The sequence below is a fragment of the Musca domestica genome, unplaced genomic scaffold, assembly GCF_030504385.1.
Source record: "Musca domestica strain aabys unplaced genomic scaffold, Musca_domestica.polishedcontigs.V.1.1 72, whole genome shotgun sequence".
Taxonomy (NCBI): Eukaryota; Metazoa; Arthropoda; class Insecta; order Diptera; family Muscidae; genus Musca; species Musca domestica.
Genome location: NW_026712388.1, coordinates 3,195,422 through 3,215,196, shown reverse-complemented (window position 1 = coordinate 3,215,196; position 19,775 = coordinate 3,195,422).

Sequence of the window (19,775 nt, the reverse complement as noted above, 5' to 3'; positions counted from 1 at the left end):
TATTTTTTTCAACGGACATCTGACAATGGATTTTTATATTTTTCCCAAAGGATATCTAGGCGTGGATTTTTTTAAAAATATTTTTTCAAAAGGATATCTAGGCGTGGATTTTTTTAAATATCTTTTCCAAAGGATATCTAGGCGTGGATTTTTTTAAAAATATTTTTCCCAAGGATATCTAGGCGTGGATTTTTTTTTCAAAAATATTTTTTTCAAAGGATATCTAGGCGTGGATTTTTTTCAAAATATTTTTTCCGAAGAATATCTTGGCGTGCATTTTTTTAAATATATTTTTTCCAAAGGATGTCTAGGCGTGGATTTTTTTCAAAGGATCTACAAACGTGGATTTTTTAAAAACATTTTTCCCACAGGAAATCAAGACGTAGATTTTTTAAAAACATTTTTTTCAACGGACATCTGGCAATGGATTTTTATATTTTTTCCAAAGGATATCTAGGCGTGGATTTTTTAAAATATTTTTCCAAAGGATATCTAGGCGTGGATTTTTTTAAAAATATTTTTCCAAAGGATATCTAGGCGTGGATTTTTTTAAAAACATTTTTCCCACAGGAAATCAAGACGTAGATTTTTTAAAAATATTTTTTTCGACGGACGACTGGACATGGATATTTATATTTTTTCCAAAGGACATCTAGACGTGGATTTTTTAAAAATATTTTTTCCAAAGGAGATACAGGCGTGGATTTTTAAGAACACTTTTTAAAAAGGACGTTTTTTTGGTTTGGAGTACTTTTTGGAGGTCGTTGAAAAGTCTTCTACAGGGTGAGATAGAAAAGCTGCAAGAAAGTCATACGCCATAATTTTGACATTTTTTTTTAAATTTTATTAAGTGAAAGCAAAAAAAAAAAGTCGGAAATAGCATCAAATTTTAGAATAAGTTTAGATTTGCTCGAAATGGTCACCTTTGGCACGAATTATGGCCTTAAAACGTCCAATGAAACCGTCACACGCTGCCCGAATGTTGTTCTGAGGTATTTTGGCCCATTCCCGGCGAAGAGCTTGCTTGAGATGATCGACACTTTGGTATTTTTTAGTGCCAACCTTGTCTTCCAAAATACTCCAGACACAATAGTCCAACGGATTGGTATCCGGAGATTTTGGTGGCCATTGTTCGCTGGAAATGAAGCGAGGAACCTCATTTTGTAACTATTCTTGGGTGGCGTGTGCTGAGTGCGATGGTGCTGAATCCTTTTGGAATGTCCAAAGTCTGCGGCCAAAATGTTTGCTTGCCCAAGGCTTTAATACACCCTCCAGAATATTTCCGCTATAATATTCGGCAATTATTCTGATGCCACGGTCGATTAATACGTGCGGAAAGCTGTTATGGCGGCCCACACCATCACCATGACCGGCGCTTGAGTTCCGGTGGCCAACCGAAGGTGCATATTTTCAGCTGACCTCTTTGGCAAGTAAACACGATCATTTAGTTTGTTTACAAACTGCCGGACAACGAATGTTTTATCATCGGAGAAAACCAAATTCGGCAGTTCATCACTTTCGGCAAAGCGAAGCAACGCTTTAGCTCTTTTGAGTGTACATTTTTTTTCCGCTGCGATGTAAGTTCTTGCACTTTTTGGAATTTCAATGGCTTTATCCCGAGCTCATTTTTCAATATTTGCCGAATGAAATATTGCGATATGTTCAGGTCACGAGCAATTTTTCGGCCACTGCGACGCGGGTTTCGATCAAATCGCTTCTTTACTTTTCGAACCATTTCTGAGTGGCTTAGAAATGACAGCCGTTTGAAGTTGGTTGCAGTTTATTCATCTCACCCTGTATATATTCTTAATTAGGGTAAAAATTTAAAATAAAATCGATTTTCTTTAAAAATGTAGGATTTTTTTTAAATTAAATTTTTTTTTAAAAATTGAGATTTTATTAAAAATTAATAAATATTTCTGTCCGTATGTTGCAATCACGCTATCGCAAAATTCTAAGTCGATTTTACGATGTAAAAATTAAAAAAAAAAACTCGAAAAATATTCAAAAATCTAGGTTTTTTTTAAATTGATTTTTTTAAATTTGATAGTTTTTTAAAAATTTGAGATTTTATAAAAGATTAATAAATATTTATGCAATTAAGCTATCGTAAAAATTAAAAAAATGAACATTTTTAAAAGAATTTAGAATTTTTTTAAATTAAATTTTTTTTCGAAAAAAATTGGGATTTTTTTAAAAATTAATATCTTTGGAACGAATAAAGGCTAAAATTTTGCACTCATGTGTATTTTGCCAGCAGGCAGGTTAAGTTCGTAAATGGGTCATGTCGGTCCACGTTCTCGTATATCCGCCATATATCGATACCTCCGATATTCGGTATTTCGTTGATTATGGCGACATTATAGACCGGAAATGTTTCAAATTTCGTATTTGAAGTTGGAAAGCGGTACTACAACCTATGAGAAAAAATTACTTATGCCGATCCACGCCTTCGTATAGCCCACATATACCGATACCTCCTGATATTCGGTACTTTTAAGGTATTAGCGACATTATATGCCGGAATTGTTTCAAATTTCGTAATCAGTCCTACAGCCTAAGGCAGAAAATTGTCTATGCACTTCCATGACTTCGTGTAGCCCACATATAACGGTACCTCTCTTTATTCTATATTTTGATGATTTTAGCGATATTATTTACCAGAATTATTCCAAATTTCGTATTTGAAGTTCGGAAGCGGTACTATAGCCTATGAAAAAAATTACTTATGAAGGTCCTTGTCTTCGTATATCTTCATATAACGGTTTTTATTTAGGCGGTAATTTTCGACGGATTTTTTTTTCGAAAACGTTCAACTTCCATTCAAATGGTGGTTGGTATTAGAACTTCGAACCGGACGAACTTAACTATTTTTTACAGGTTATTTATAATTTTGTGAATCATATTTATATGGTTTATGCTAAAGGTGCAGATAAAGTTGCAGGTCCTTACATTAAAAAATTGAACATTTGGCTGGGCAACATCACTGAACACAAGAAAAAAATGTTCTAAGATTGGGCGGTGCCTACAATTTGACAAAATTCAGATCGCCTAAACTATAAAACATATCCGAAAAACCGATGATGGCCAAATATTTTTGAAAACAAAGAAGAAAGGTCTGGGAGAAGTTTGACACATTCTTTAAAGACAAAATATCAAACCTCAACAACACCACAAATTCTTTTGGTATAAAAAGTTCGGCCCGGCTGTACTTAGCTGCTTTTTTACTTGTTATTGATTACACACCGTTCTAAAACCCCTTTGATATCATCAATTAGACTAACTCTTACTCTTTATTGTCCATCCAAAACATTGAGTGTCCTTTGTGCAATCATTTTAATATCAAAATAGAGTATCTATAGGTTTCCGTTTTACTGGCGTAAAAATTATCGATTCAAATAAAAAAAAAACAATAAGGCAAAATTTTTGAGGTAGATCCAAATGAAAGGTGAAACAACTTATAAAACCAAAAAAAAAAATTAAATGAATTAAAAAAATTTTTGAAGAAAGAAAACAAATTTGTTGGGGAAACACCAAAAGAATTTACCAACAATTTTGAGATAAAGCAAACATTCAATGTCTAAAAACTATTCCCATTTTCAGGGCTTGTTGAGATTATGACAGAAGGTTAAATTGTTTTTAGAAAATCCGGATATTTCCGATTCATTTGTAGGAAAATTCTGCTGAGATGGTGAGGAATTGTTTGTCTTTTCCAGCAGATCGAATTTCCCAATTACTTATTTAAGTTGCGCAATGTGTGAAATTCATTCGAACGGTGGAAAATCCTTTCGGTTATTTCCTCCCGCATCGTTTCTTTTAAGGTATTTCTATAAACAAGCGTTTCGTGGACAAGAATGTTTTCCACTTTTGAAGGAGTGACATCCTTAGAAACAACACAAAATTTGTGGGATGGGATTTGATATTAAAACTGTTGGAGGATTTGTAGTTCACATAACAGCTTCTTATAACGCCAAATTTGGAGAATTAAGCTTTCAATGTTTGTATGTTAGGCTGTTGAAATCAGTAAGGAGGCATGATTATTTGATGTAGAGCATTGAAGTTTGGCAAGTGTTTTTGTATTGTGGTATTGAAAACGGTATGCATCTTCCCAAGTGCGGAAATAACGGTTCCTCCGTTTTCCAGTATTTTGAATATTTTAACACCAAATTTCCAATGGGAGGGTCTTTATGCAGGCATTTAAAGTTATATTCCTGCCAAAAATCGTTAATAAAAGTCCAACGCTAGGCGTAGGCCTCATAGAACAATACATTCAGATTTTGAAGGTTTTATAAGCTATTTCTAACCGAAATATTATTTAATTTTTTTATTGCATTGTAAGAGGATATCAAAATCACAATCCAGGAAATGTTCACTGTAGATCCATTATTGGGTATTGGCGGAATATCCTCATGTTCAATATTTTGAAGTTTTAAATTATAACATCCAACCTAAATTTTTTCAATTAAATTAATATATTAATTTCACAAAAAAACACATAATAGAAAAAGCATGAAATCTTCATTTGAATTTATAGTACGGAACATACAAATCAATGCTTGAAGAATATTTTATGCAAATCTTGATCGTGACTCACGCCTGATCGTAACTCACGATGATCCATCCACATAGTCCAATTTTGGCATACTCTTTCCTCTGTATAGATATAAGCTTTAACATAGCCCCACAATAAATGGTCTTAACCATTCCCAGAGTTCTAAGTCACACAATCTAGGCGGCCAATTGACCGTTCACAGAACAAGCATTTTAATACCCTCAGTCAAATGGCTAGAGAGGGTATATATTACTTGATACGGCCAAATCGTGCCTCATCGAAATAATGGTTTAAGACCCCAGGTCTCTTTGGACCAAATCCGTTTCAGGACATTTGGAGTCGATCTGGCAATGTCCGTCCGTCCGTGTGTCTTGCTGATGCGCACGATAGCTCTCAAAGGGAGTATTCAATCTGGTCCAAACTTGGTACATCGTAATGTTTTTGTCAAACTTAGATCGAGTTCAGAAATGTGCCTTCGAGTACCTCCCCCACAAAAGGACAAATTTTTATAGAACAAAATTTACCAAATAGAAGAAGAAAGAATCATGCAATTTTGGTCCAATTTTGCAAATCCATCAAGTACCGCCCCCACAAATGGGCAACTTTTTGAAAAATTATATCTCTCATTCCACACATCCCAATAATTTTATCAATAAACAAGTAAAAAACAGCTAAGTTCAGTCGGACCAAACTTTTAGTACCGGCCACCATTTTGAAGGAACTTGAAATTTTTTTCCGAAAAATATCGCTCAAAAATGTTGCTTAAATCATCTAAATAGCGAGTATGGGGGGAGGCGTTACCGTTGTATGGGGGAAATACGATATCGTAGACCTATATAGATATTTCCCTTCCAGATGATAAATTATTCAGAAGGAACTCCACTGTGGATTTTCAGACAATTTGGCTACAGTCAAATACCGAATATCGGGAGGTACAGTTATATCGGGGATATACAATATCGTAGACCTATATAGACAATTCTCTTTTAGTGGGTAAATTACTCACAAAGATTCCTTTTGTAGAATTTTAGACACTTCCATTGAAAAATGTGGCTAAAACCTCATAATACCGAATATCAGGTGGTAACGTGTTATGGGGGCTACATGATATCGTGAACCCATATAGCCCATTTTCCAACTCGACCTACCTGCAGACAAAACAGCTGATTAGTGCAAATATGTTGCTTCCTCTTCGTTTTGGCTCTAGCGTGATAGTTGTCGATTAGTTGCAAACTTAACCTACCCTCCACACAATGAATGGTAGAGGGTATAAAAAGTTAAAAGTAGAAGAATTGGGTCGTAAATCGCATATTCACATCAGATCTGACATGACATAATCGTTATAAATACATAAGATACAAGCGTAACAAATGTTCAAGATTTTGACCCCATGTGCCTACTCTACACCTAAGGGAGTGGTTAGCTATATCCCATTATCCCACCAAATCTTGTGTTTGTAGATGGTTTTGAATGTGTAAAGTTGGATGCTTATTTCGTATTTTATGAGTGTTATGGTTATATTAAATATTTTGATTTTTTTTGTGGGGGAGGTACCAGGAGGAGTGGACCTCTACATCCCATATTCACACCAGATCTTGTGTTGATAAAAATGGTGCTCTTTTTGAATTTTGTGAGGGCTGTAGATATTCACAATTTCGTCCCTTTGTTAGGGGGATCTCTATGCCATCTCCTTGCCAGATTTAGTGTTGGTAGAAATATTGGGATTTGCAAAATTTGAAGGTAGTAGGGCTCTTATTTCAGATTTTATAAGATCCTTCGAGTGGGTCGATATTGTCTATTTCCGCAGCTATGGTCCAAGTATTTGGATTAGCAACTGTAAATAAAATCATATGATCCTGCCTTCTTCCATGAGGTATTTTTTTGAACATTTGGACTTTGTTTGGGACGTACCAGAAGGAGTGGACCGATATTGTCATTTATTTTTATCAAATGGAAAATACCAGTCCCCTTACGATATATTAAGTTTGGAGAACCAGTGAGAACCAGGCAGCCAAACAGACGAACACCCCTAGAACGGCACCAAATGCCCTGAACCGGGTTTTGTCTAAAGAATCCAAAATCCACTTCTATAGTCCTTCAAAATTTTTTAAAAAATTATTCATATGGTCCTTAAATAAATCCACCAGTATGGTCCCCATTTTTTCTACGTTTAAACCCTTTTGACAGTCAATTCTATGTTAACTCAACCTAAATCGAATATTTACAAAATTTAATTATAGGGAGGATATTTTCATTCCCAAATTGCTGACTTGCAAAATGCCGATACACGTGTCATCTACTTTTCGATCCTCTTTCTCATTTAGTTATTGGATTTCTTGAAAATTGGATTTTGTCCCGCTGTAGTGTAATTATACAATTCTATTTCAATTGGCATAATCTCAATATACGTCTGTTTAAATCTAACCTACAATTCCTAATGACTTTTTGCTGAAATTTGAATCTCAGCGTAAATAAATCCCAGTTAAAAATTAATCCATAGCTGTGAAATATAAAATCCCACAGATTTAAAAGGTAAATATTTGGTAAAGGTAGACAATAGAGTACTACTTTCGCGTGGTGGATTAAAGGGAAGAAGAAGAAGAAAATGCATGAACATGCCGTGTTGAACGCGTGCTGGACACAATTGGCGAGTTGTTAATCCTTACCTGTGATTTTGTAACGGAAGTCAGGGCAGAGAAGAGCCGTTAGCGCCTGCGAACCGAGGATGGTCTGAGGGTTGGCAGGCCTGCAAAAAAGAAAAAAAAAAAACACAAAAATGCATATTTTGAGATCACTTGTTTTGGCGTAATATTTTGCTACAACAACTATATTTCAGTACATCCTATTATGGTTACCTGGCCGAAAATACGCATATAAATACTCCTACCCAAGCATTGATCGAACATCATTTGCCAAGAGAATTTCAAGCCAGCAGCAGCAGTTTTTAGAAGAAAAAACTCCCATCACTACCATGCATCACAAAGACCAAATGTTGTCCGGCAACACCAGCACCTCATCCGAGGCGGCCCGCTCGAATTCCTACAACATTCCCTATATGCTGTTTGTCTATCGCGAGGAGTTGCGCAAATCCCAAGGACGCCTGCTGAAGCTTTCGAAAAGCAAATTGAATTTGACACAGGAAATGGTCTCCTATTCAGTGGATCACATAACGGAATACGATGTGGAGGAGCTAATCAATATTAATCGTCAAATTTCATTTACCCGCAAACTGAAGGTGCACATGGATCACATGCGGAAACAAATGCAGCGCATGCGTTCGGCGTCGCCTGCCATGCCAAATATGGCCAAACGATGTGTAACATCGTAAGGGAGTGTCGCTATTAAATTTTAAGTATTTTCCTGATGACATCTAGTGTTAGGGTATTAGCATTTAAGTATCGTTATTTATTTTCTAAGCCGCAGAGTTGTAAAAAACTATAAATACAATTTTCAAAATTGAACAAAATAAAATTTAAAAAAAATATATACCATGATTTTGCGATAATTTTTTTGGAACAGTGTGGCTTGTTTGTTCGGGATACCGTAGTATTTTGTTGTTGCAAAATGGTCAGGCTTTATCCCTTTATTGTTGTTTTTATAAAAACAACGTTTGTTTATTAGTGGAGAACGATGGTAATGTTTACCAGGGGTAAGGCAGGGAATACCTAGGTTTCGGAAAGAGCCACCAATCCTCATCAGTTCCCTTGTTTTTTGTCTGGGATATATTTTTTTTTATAAATCTCCTTTGGAGTAAAATGGGAAAAATGATTATTCTGCATTGTATCGCTTTCTTGGTCCATCTTTAAGGAAAGGGTTCGAATTTTTGAAGTTCCAAAAAATAGTAAAACTTGTTAGTGAGCATTGTCGGTTCGAGACAAATTTAGGAACGTAAAAACACATTCTAATGTACTCCAAAAAGGAGGGAGTTGTAAAGAAAATTTCTTGAATTTAGAAAAGAAAGATTTGTCCAGACCTGCTCGTTCCGTTTATAAAAAACATTCTTATAAAATCCACAAATTGGCAAAAAGTCCTTGCAAACAATTCGTGACAAATCTGCTATTTTAAAAAATATTTTAGAAAACATAACATGCTGCTTTACCAGGTAGCCTTTTAACAGTTCCTATAACAATTGCTCTGTTCCAGTAACTGCAAGAATCTACTATTTATTCAATTTTTTTTCTATATCATCAAGGAAAAGTCGGTTATCGTAGCAAAACCTTTCACATTCTTGTAGTACTGGAACAGACGAAATATCTTGGGTTTTGAGTTATATAAAACTGATATATTTGTCACTAAATAAAAACAAGTAAAAAACATTAAGTTCGGCCGGGCCTAACTTTTAATACCCTCCACCTTAGGGTAAAGGAAACATTAGAAGAAATGTGGCAAAAACCATTAAAATGCCGAATATCGGGAGGTACCGTTATATGGGGGCTATACCAAATCGTGGACCTACACATACAATGTTTCGCCAAAGGAAACATGTTTCGCCATTATGACCTACAAATACCAATTTTCAGACAAATCCGTGAAAAAATGTGGCAAAAATCATCAAATTACCGAATATCGGGAGGTACCGTTATATGGGGGCTATATCAAAACGTGGACTTATAATTACAATGACTGGCCACACGAACTGGGACCCATTATGATATATAACTTCCAATTTTCAGAGAAATTCTTGAAAAAATGTGTCAAAAATCATCAAAATACCGAATATTGGGAGGTACCGTTATATGGGGGCTATACCAAATCATGGACCCATACATGCAATGTTTCGCCACTGGAGCTGAAACCCATTATGACCAACATATACCAATTTTTAGACAATCCGTGAAAAAATGTGGCAAAAAATTAAAATACCGAATATCGGGAGGTACCTTTATATGGGGGCTATAGCAAAACGTGGACCTATACATCCAATGTTTTGTCACACGCACAGGGACCCGTTACAAATACCAATTTTCCGACAAATCAGTGAAAAAATGTGGCATAAATCATCAAAATACCGAATATCGGGAGGTACCGTTATATGGTGACTATACCAGAACGTGGACCGATATATCTCATTTTCAATACCAACCATCATAGACACAATACAAATTGCTCTGCTAAATTTTGGCGCTCTACGTCAAATAATGTGGACTGTATCGTGATTTCAACAGATTTTAAATCGACTTAGAATTCGATGCTGATTATGAATATATATACTTAATGGGGTCTACGACGAATATTTAAGGATGTTACAAACGGAATGACAAAGTTAATATACCCTCCTTCCCAAGGTGGAGGGTATAAAAATTGCCATGACGTCCTTGAAAAATTAACTTTTTATCCAGGCCGTCCGACAAATCCACGATTTTGGACATGTAAATGTTAAAAATAATCCCGAGCCAATTGGTGACAAAAAATCGATTTTCGAAAATCTTGGAAAAAATATTTTAAAAGCTCCAGCATTTTTAACCAGGATTTCCTGAAAATAATTTTTAGACGGTTGTCGTTAACTAGTCCTAATAAAAATGTGTTGAGTTGTTGTTCAAGAAAGCCTAGTACGGTATCAGATAATTATACCCTACAACACTATGTGTTGGGGGTATTATAAGTTTGATTGGGCCAAAAATTATGTTACACCTCGAAATATTGGTTTCCCATATAGGAAAGTATATATGGATCTTCCTATCTCGCTGAGTCGATCTAGCTATGTATGTACGTCCGTCCGTCTGTCCATGTAAATTTGTAATCACTCTACAGGTCGCAATTATAGCCCGATTCTCTCGAAATTGAAAATGTAGGTGGGGTTAGGGTCAGAGATGATCGCATAATATTTAGGGGTTGAAATGGACCAAAAACAGAAAAATTTCCTAATATAGTTGCTCTATAGGCCACAATTGTGAACCAATCGATGAAAATTTACATGGAGTTAAGGTTAAGAAACCTACAAATTTGGGCGGCCATCGGACAATAATTAGCGGGAAAAATAGACCCTAACTTTTATGTAAGCAAATAGTTAAATTTCCACAAAACCGCGAATATTTTCAATCCCAGCCAAATCACAAATACATTAAAATATCACTTCTGAACATTACAGTGATGTTAATAGCCAAGAAATTGGATATATAGCAAAATAGGTACAATATATATGTAAAAGAATTGATCTTATTCATTCTGCTTATAAATCAAGAACCGCTGGTCCGATTTTCAGAATTCCCATCAATTCGGAATGGTCTCTAGACAGTAAACGATAAAATATAAGAAAATCGCGGAAAAATATACCAATAAAAAAGTGAATGAATATCTTTTGTCGTTTTTTTTTTCATTTTTTTGTCATATTTTTTATCGCATGCGATTTTTTCAATTTGACTTACAATTTTGAATTGTAAATTTTCTAAATTTTTACACCCTCCAACACTTCAATTTGAGGGTATTATATGCATGTCGCAATAATCGTCCGATCCTCACGACATTTTGCATGGGAGTAGGGTTAGGGTCAGAATTAAAGCCTACTGTTCTTAAGATGTACATTTAGAGGTACAAATGGACTAAAAATTTAATTTTTTCTAATTTTTTGGTCGATCTATAGGATACAATTGAAAACTAATCGACACGGAATTCGCATCAGAAGATAGTTAAGGGCCGGGAGGAAGTCTAGCATTTTGGATTGGATTATCTTTAGCTGTAAAATGGACCACAAGAACTAACAGCAAGACGGAGTGAGTAAATATTGGGCAAATATCCCTGGTCAAAATGCTAAGGGCAATGTCAGAGAAGTGCTCCGTGACATAATTTCAAAAGCTAAATCTTCCAAAATGGATTTGTACATAAGGGGCTTTTTACATATTGTAGTGTAGTAGGTTATCACATGGTCGGCCCCTCACGACTATAGCCTTTGCTTACTTGTTTTTTTCCTTGAAATTAAAAAAAAATTACAATCTTTTTACCCAGGATGTCCCTAACAAATTTATGGTTTTTGGCAAGAAAATCTTAAAGATATTTTCAAAAAATTCTTTGAACTTTAGTCAGAAGTTTCCTTGCATTTTTTTTTCTAAAAAATACTTGAAAACTTTTAAAAACGCTCTTAAGATTTTGAAATATCTTTGGACGAGTAAAACGAAATTTTGAAATATTCATTATGTTTGAATACCATATTGAATAGCATTTGAGAGGTATTAATCTACCCATAAAAAACGCAAATTCTCAAATTGAAGGACATTGGGGCCGAGACGTTTAAAAATCCGAAAATCAGTATGCACCATTTTTTACCAGGACATCTTTGGCCGGAAAATTTTAAAAGAATCTCTAAAAATCTAAGATTTTTGGTTAAAGGGTTCTTGATTTTTTTTCCAAAATAGACTGTTTTCGTCCACGAAGAATTTATAAAAATATTTTTGTATTTTTTGAAAAATATCTTTAAAACGCTATTCTCGTTTAGAAATCATTAGATTTTCATAAATGGCCCAGAAAATGTAGAAACCATTCTTCTTGACTAAAAATCCTTAAAAAACCATTCAGAAACCGTTTCTGATAAGGAAGTATTTAGAATAATATTATTAACATATCCCAGCACCAGTAGTGCGATCCTGTAATTTGTTAATTATTCAATAACTTTAATTAGAGTCAATGTTTTTTTTTTTTTTCTTTATAACAGATCTTGTGTTTATTGAAATATTGGGATGTGCCAAGTCCAAATGGTATCGGATGTTAATTTCGCATTTTATGAGCTTCATGGGTAAATGTGTACTATTTAAAACTTTGACCCTTTGTGGGGGAGGTACCAGAAGGAATGTTTCATTTTTATAACAGATCTTATGTTTATGGAAATATTGAGATGTGCCAAGTCTGAATGGAATCGGATGTTACCATTTGTGTGGAGGTACTTGATGGAGTGGACGATATTTTCTATTGGTGCAAAACCTGACCTTTGCAAAGTTGGAGTAAAATCGGAATATCCTTTCTCTTTCTGTGCAGTAAAATATATCTTTTTATTTCGACCTTTATGGGGGAATTACCAAAGGGGTGGACGGATATTGCCTATTTTCGAACTCGATCTAAGTTTGACAACAATTTTACAATGTGCCAAGTAAGTCGAGAGTTATCGTGGACACCAGCCAGACAGTCGGACGGACATATCCAGATCGACTCCAAATGTCCTAAAACGGATTTGGTCTAAAGAGACTTATGGTCTAAAACGGTTATTTCGATGAGGCACGTTTTGGTCGTATCAAATGATATATACCCTCTGTAGCCAGGAGAAGGAAGCGAGATAGATCCATAAGATCTTCCTAGAATCACTTTCTGAGTTGAAGTCGCATTTATTATTCGATTGATATGAAATTATCCAAACAATATTTGTTTGGTTCAAGGACGTATCCTATTGGAATTGGTGAGAATCGGTTTAAATTTGGATATAGCTTCCATACATATCTTCAACCGATTTCTGGGTAATTGTGCACCAAAAGGCTAATATCAGCCGAAATGGATTGAATTTTGGAAATTCCCACTGAATTCATCCTAGAAGCAAGTACTTCAAATTTTTGTGAAAATCGGTTCGGATATAGCTATAGCTCCCATATATATATATATATATATATATATATATATATATATATATATATATATATATATATATATATATATATATATATATATATATATATATATTTCATCCGATTTGGGGTTTTAAGTCCCTCAGTACCAGTTATCAGATACAGCTCCGAAATAAATACCTAAAATTTTGTCAAGATGAAATTTTTTCAAATTTGCATATAGCTCCCATACATATCTTCAACCGATTTCTGGGTAATTGTGCACCAAATGTCCAATATCAGTCCAAATGACCTGAATTTTGGCACATCTGACCCAATTCAGTCTAGAATCAAGTAAATCAAATTTGGTGAAAAATCGGTTCAGATATACTATAAATATTAAATTCCTCACATGCTTAATATAATAATATAACAATGATATTTGTTACCGGCCATCAGATATAGCTCATAAATATCTCTGCCAAATTTTATCGAGATCGGTACAGATTTTTATATACCATCGATATACATCTTCTTCCGGTTATTATCCATTTAGTGAAACTCGGTCCGAAATATCTATTGCTCCAATAAATAATTTTTATTATAATTTTTATCGAAGTCATATCGTGCACCATACAGCTATGTTATTTAGCACTAGAGGTACAAAAGCCTCCGTCAAATTTATTGAAAATCAAATCAAATTATGACTACTCTAAAGCCATGATACGCATTCAAATATGAACCTTAGTTGGTATGATCTACTTCACATTAATTCCCAACATTTTTTTGTTACGGCAGCTCTACTATATACGCATAGTGGTGTAGGGTATCATATAGTCGGCCCCTCTCGATTTGTCACCTTTCCTTACTGGTTACTAATTGCTTATTATATTATTTTTTCTGCAAAATTTTATGGCATTTTGGTGTATGTATGTAATACGCTGACCAAAAAATATTTAAATTTCCCTCTAAATAAAATAATTTCCAAAAAAATATTTATTTTTCACCCACCTTCTACGGTTGTGCACGTGCGTAGTTTCATCTACCTGTGAGGCAATTTTATTAGGACCCTTTTTCACCAAATATTACATTTATGACATGCCTACACGAAAATTCTATTCGTGCAATGCAATAAAAGACGAAATAACAACCGAAGTTAATAACAGCTACCTGTTGTCGCGCTAATTACTTCTGACATATAAAAATGTTGCAAAACTTGCAGCCGAGCATCATTTGTCAAATTTTCTTCAAACCGTAAACATCTCTCATCCGTGTTCGAAATGGTGCAACAAATCGAATCCCAGTGGTCTTCTTCCCCAACGAATAACTCAACCATGGCCTACAAACTTTTCATGTATCGCCAGGAATTACGCCGCAGTCCCAATCTAAGTTTGTCGAGTACAAAACTATACTTAACCGAGGAAATGGTCCAGTATTCGGTAAATCACATTTCGGAATATGCCCGCGAGGAGCTCTCAACAATTAATCGTCAAATTTCCTTCACGCAAAAGTTGAAAAATCGTTTGGAACGAATGCGTCAACTTCAACGAATGATGTCGGCCAATCAAATGCGAAATTATAGCACCAATTTGTGAGTGTGGCATGAGAGATGACGATTTTGAAATCAGTGAATTTAGAATAAGCTTTAGAATTTTAAGAATTTAAATGTAAGTAACGTTATTTAATATTTTAGGAACATAGTTCAAAAAGAGTATGAAATAAATAAAAAACCACGCCTTCGTTGGTCTTTAAAAAAATTGCTTTAAAAAATGTAAGCCTCTGTTGGTCCTTGGAAAAAGTCTTTAAAAATGTAAGCCTTTTTTTATATCCACGCCTCCGTAAGTCCTTGGAAAAAAATTCTTTCAAAAATGTATGCCTCCGTAAGTCTTTGGATAAAAATTCTTTAAAAAATGTATGCCTCCGTAAATCTTTGGAAAAAAATTGAATTTTTTTTTTAATTTCAGCCTCCGTTGGTCCTTTTGAAAAAAAAAGAAATATTTAAAAATTCATGCCTCCCTTGGTCCTTGAAAAAATATTCTTTGAAAAATCCACGCCTCTGTTGGTTCTAGAAAAAAAATATTTTAAAACTCCACGAGTCCGTTGGTCCCTTAAAAATATTCTATAAAAAATCGACGCCTTTGTTGGTTTATGAAAAAAAAAATTTAAAACTCCACGAGTCCGTTGGTTCTTTAAAAAAATATTTTAAAACTCTTTGATCCTTTAAAAAATATATATTAAAACTCCGTTGATCCTTTAAAAAATTCACGCCTCTGTTGGTGGTCAAAAAACTATTCTTTGAAAAATCCAAAAAAAAAATATTCTTTAAAAATCCACGGTCCCTGAAAAAAATACATTTAAAAAATCCACGCCTACTTTGGTCCGTGAAAAAAATACATTTAAAAAATCAACGCCTACTTTGGTCCGTGAAAAAAATACATTTAAAAAATCCACGCCTCCATTAGTCCTTGAAAAAAAATACATTTAAAAAATCTACGCCTACTTTGGTCCCCGAAAAAAAAATATTTTAAATACCTACGCCTCCATTGGTCCTTGAAAAAAATACATTTAAAAAATCCACGTCTCCGTTGGTCTTTGAAAAAAAAAAAAAAACATTAAAAAATCCACGCCTCCGTTTGTCCCACGTCTACATTGGTGCTTGAAAAAAAAACATGTTTTAAAAAATCCACACCTCCGGTGGTTCTTGAAAAAAATACATTTAAAAAATCCACGCCTACTTTGGTCCCCGAAAAAAATATTTTAAATACCCACGCCTTCATTGGTCCTTGAAAAAAATACATTTAAAAAATCCACGTCTCCGTTGGTCTTGAAAAAAAAACATGAAAAAATCCACGCCTCCGTTTGTCCCACGTCTACATTGGTGCTTGAAAAAACATGCTTTAAAGAATCCACACCTCCGGTGGTCCTTGAAAAAAAAAATATTTAAAAATCCAGGCCTCCCTTGGTTCTTGAAAAACATGCTTTAAAAAACACACGCCTGGTTATGTTATTTTTAAAAATGTAAATAAAATCTTTAGATGTCTTCCAAAGATGGAAGATTGATTGCTTAAGTCTGGGGTATTCCATTCCCATTGGCTTAACGTCATACTACTCTCTATTACAGAGAGTAATGATTTTCAAAACGAAAGTGAGCTGATCGCTACCAATTTTATGATTTCATCCTGGCGAAGGGAATAGTCTTTTTATCATTTAGAGGATTTAGACAGAAATCCACTAAGAGGTCTCTTCGAAGAGAGTTCTCTTTGAGTTTCTCTATATATTGTTCATCCCACAGCAGAGAACTTTTCCCATAGAAAACACCCACAAAATCACCTACACTTTTCTATTTCAAACAAATGAAGAAAGCAACATTGATTCCCCTCCCCCACCCTGCAAAAGTTCATTAACCCAACCGGCTAAAAATTCACTCAATGCTGAGTGCATTTCCCCATACCTCACAAAAACACACGCACACTCAAAATAGTAAAATACTACAAGATTTATCTTAAACAAAAAACTACAACAACCACAAGGACAATATGGAAAATGTAAACAAAACACAAATGATGTTTCACAGCAGTCAGTCAGTTAGTCAATGTTCAAGTTTCATGAATCAAATTGGAAACGAGCCCCACTCACTCACACACAAACACACACACTGCCACGTGATTCACAGCAGGCCAACAGTGAAACAATCAACTCCTTTACAGCAGCCAACACTACATAATGCACAGTCTCTTTCTCTCTCGGTCTGTCTCCTGTTAACATACTCTTTCTGAGACATTAACTCATTGGTGTTAATAACACTGCTATGTATGGTGGGGCCAAAGAGCATTGCAACAAGAAATGCATGCTGCTTTCTTTTTCCTTTATGCTCAAAAATTTTGGCACAGGTGAGAGCAATTGCGGCAAGAGAGTGGGAGTGAGAAATACAGTAAACAGGGATGGAAAAATAAAGAATGGGTACGTTTTGTAATATTTTTAGTTGTTAAAAGAACAATATTGAAGAAATTCACGAAAATGTTTGTTTTGTTATTGTTGAAGGTGATATCTGTTGATTGTCCCCAATTGACGTCATGACGGCTTTGCAACTTTTGCTGATCGCTACTAATATCATGATTCCATTCCAGCGAAGGGACTGGCCAGCTGACTTTTTCAGCTGTAATAGAGAGTAATGTGAAGTTAAGCCAATGGGGAAATACTCAAAAAATCATTAAATTGTACTGAAGGTCTCTATCAAATTTCAAAACTCTATCTCTTATATAAAAGAGAATAGAAAAATAACCAACTGACTGAGAATCAAAGCCCAGAAGAAACAGTTGTAGCTCTAGTCTTGAGGTGGCGGCGTTTAATAAGGCTGGGTTTTGAGAAATTCTGTGAAAAGGCTGAGTTTTAGGAAATTCGTACTAATTGAATACTTTGTATTGGAGCTGAAATTTGAAATGATGGAGCTGAAATCACTGATGGAGTGCAGGATAGACGCACAAAAAGTTTTTTTTTTGGAAATTCGAACTCTAAGGTTACGAGCAGTTCTAAAATAGTACTAAACTTCTAAAATGAAACCATTAAATATTATGTTAACAGATGAAGCTAAAAACTTGAATTTTTGTTATGAGAATGGAGTTTGGAAAGTATGTTTCATATATGAATGTAGTTTTAAAAATTTGTACTAATTTTGCGAGCTTTTGTAAATTGTACTAAATTTGATATACCTACATTTTCTGAGAATGGAAGAAGCTGGAATTTTGAAATTTTTTATTGGGGTCCCTGTTGGTGGTAGTGTTTGTGATAAAGAGTTGGTTTTAGAACTTTGTATTACAAGTGCAGGAAAAGTACTAAATTGTACTATATTTGTGGTACAATTTGGTATTGGAGGAACAGAGAGTGCTTGAAACCTGAAATTTGCTGTTCATGTGTAGCCTGGGCATATACAGGTGGTTTTGGAAATAAGTACTATAATTGTACGAAAAGCACTAAATGGTACTAAATTCGGTATTGAGTGAAGGTATTGGGCTGGAATACTCAAATTTAATATTGACGTCTCTGTTGGTATCTGCAATTGAGATATGGAAGTGGTTTTGGAAATGTGTACTATATTTGTACGGTACTAAATAGTACTTAATCTGATATTAGGTGAAGTAATAGAGCTGAAACCTGAAATTTTATGTTGAGGTCTCTTTTGGTATTTGGTATTGAGATATGCAGTGGTTTTGGAAATGTGTACTATAATTGTTCGAAAAGAACTAAAAAGTACTGAATTTTGTATTAGGAGAAGGGATAGAGATAAAATTCTGAAATTTTATATTTAGATTACTGATGGTATCTGTGTTTGAGATATGGATGCGTCCGACATTTGTCCGAAAAGTACTAAATGGTACATAATTTGGTATAGGGTGAAGTTATGGGGCTGAAATCTTGAAATTTTATATTGAGGTCTCCGTTGGTATCTGGAATTGAAATTAGGCGGTGGTTTGAAAATACGTCCCATATTTGTACGAAAAGTACTAAATGGTTCTAAATTTGGTATTGAGTGAAAGAATAAACTTTCCAAATGCCACTATACATGTCTTCTATTTTTATACCCTCCACCATTGTATGGAGCGTATATTAAGTTTGTCCGTTCCGTTTGTAACACCTCGAAATATATATATTTTGACCCCACAAAGTATGTATATTCTTGATCAGCATAAAATTCTATGTAGATTTAGCGATGTCCGTCCGTCTATCCGTCTGTGGAAATCACTCTAGCTTCCGAACGAAGTGAAGTAGGTTGATAAAATTTTACTCAAATGTGTATTATGTCTGCAGGACTTTTGGTATTGAAAATGGGTCATGTAGGTCCACGTTTTGGTATAGCCACCATATGATAATACCTCAATTTTTTCGGTATTTTGCTGATTTAAGCGACATTATTCACCGAGAATTTTTCAAATTTGGCATTTGAAGTTCATAATAGGTACTACAGCCTATGGCAGGAAATTGTCTGTGCAGGTCCACGTCTTCGTATAGCCCCCATATAACAGTATCTCCCAATATTAGGTATTTAGATGATTTTAGCGACATTATTCACCAAATTTTTTTCAAGTTTCGCATTTGAATATTGTAATGGTTTATGACGAAAGTTGCCTATGCAGGTCCACGTCGTCGAGTAGACCCTAATTTATTTTTAAGATATTTTTAAGATTTTAACAGAATTTTTAACGAATTTTATTTTTTTTGAAAATTGTCTAAACCGTTCCAATTGGTGGAGGGTATTCAAAGATCGGCCCGGCCAAACTTACAGCTTTTCTAGTTGTTAGCTCTACTTTCATAATCTGTGAGATTTTTTTCTCTAATTTATGAAAAATATAAATTTTGTGGCACAGTGTTATTAAGTTTTAAACAAATAAATTGAAAAAATTGTTGAAAAAATCCACGATTATAAAACTTAATGAGTAAAATTAAATTAAAAATATTTAAAAATAAAAATGTCCACGAATATAAAATTGGAAAAATAAATTAAAATTGAAAAAAAAAAATATTTTTGAAAAATTCAAAACTATAAAATTTATCAAATATTTAATGAACTTAAAAAAAATTATCCCCCAATTGAATTTGTTCTGCTTATATTTTTGTTTTATACGTCGCATATGTACCAAACTTCTCTACCTTCCATCCCCAACCGCGCTCACTCATACCTCACTACACAATACTTATTGAGATGT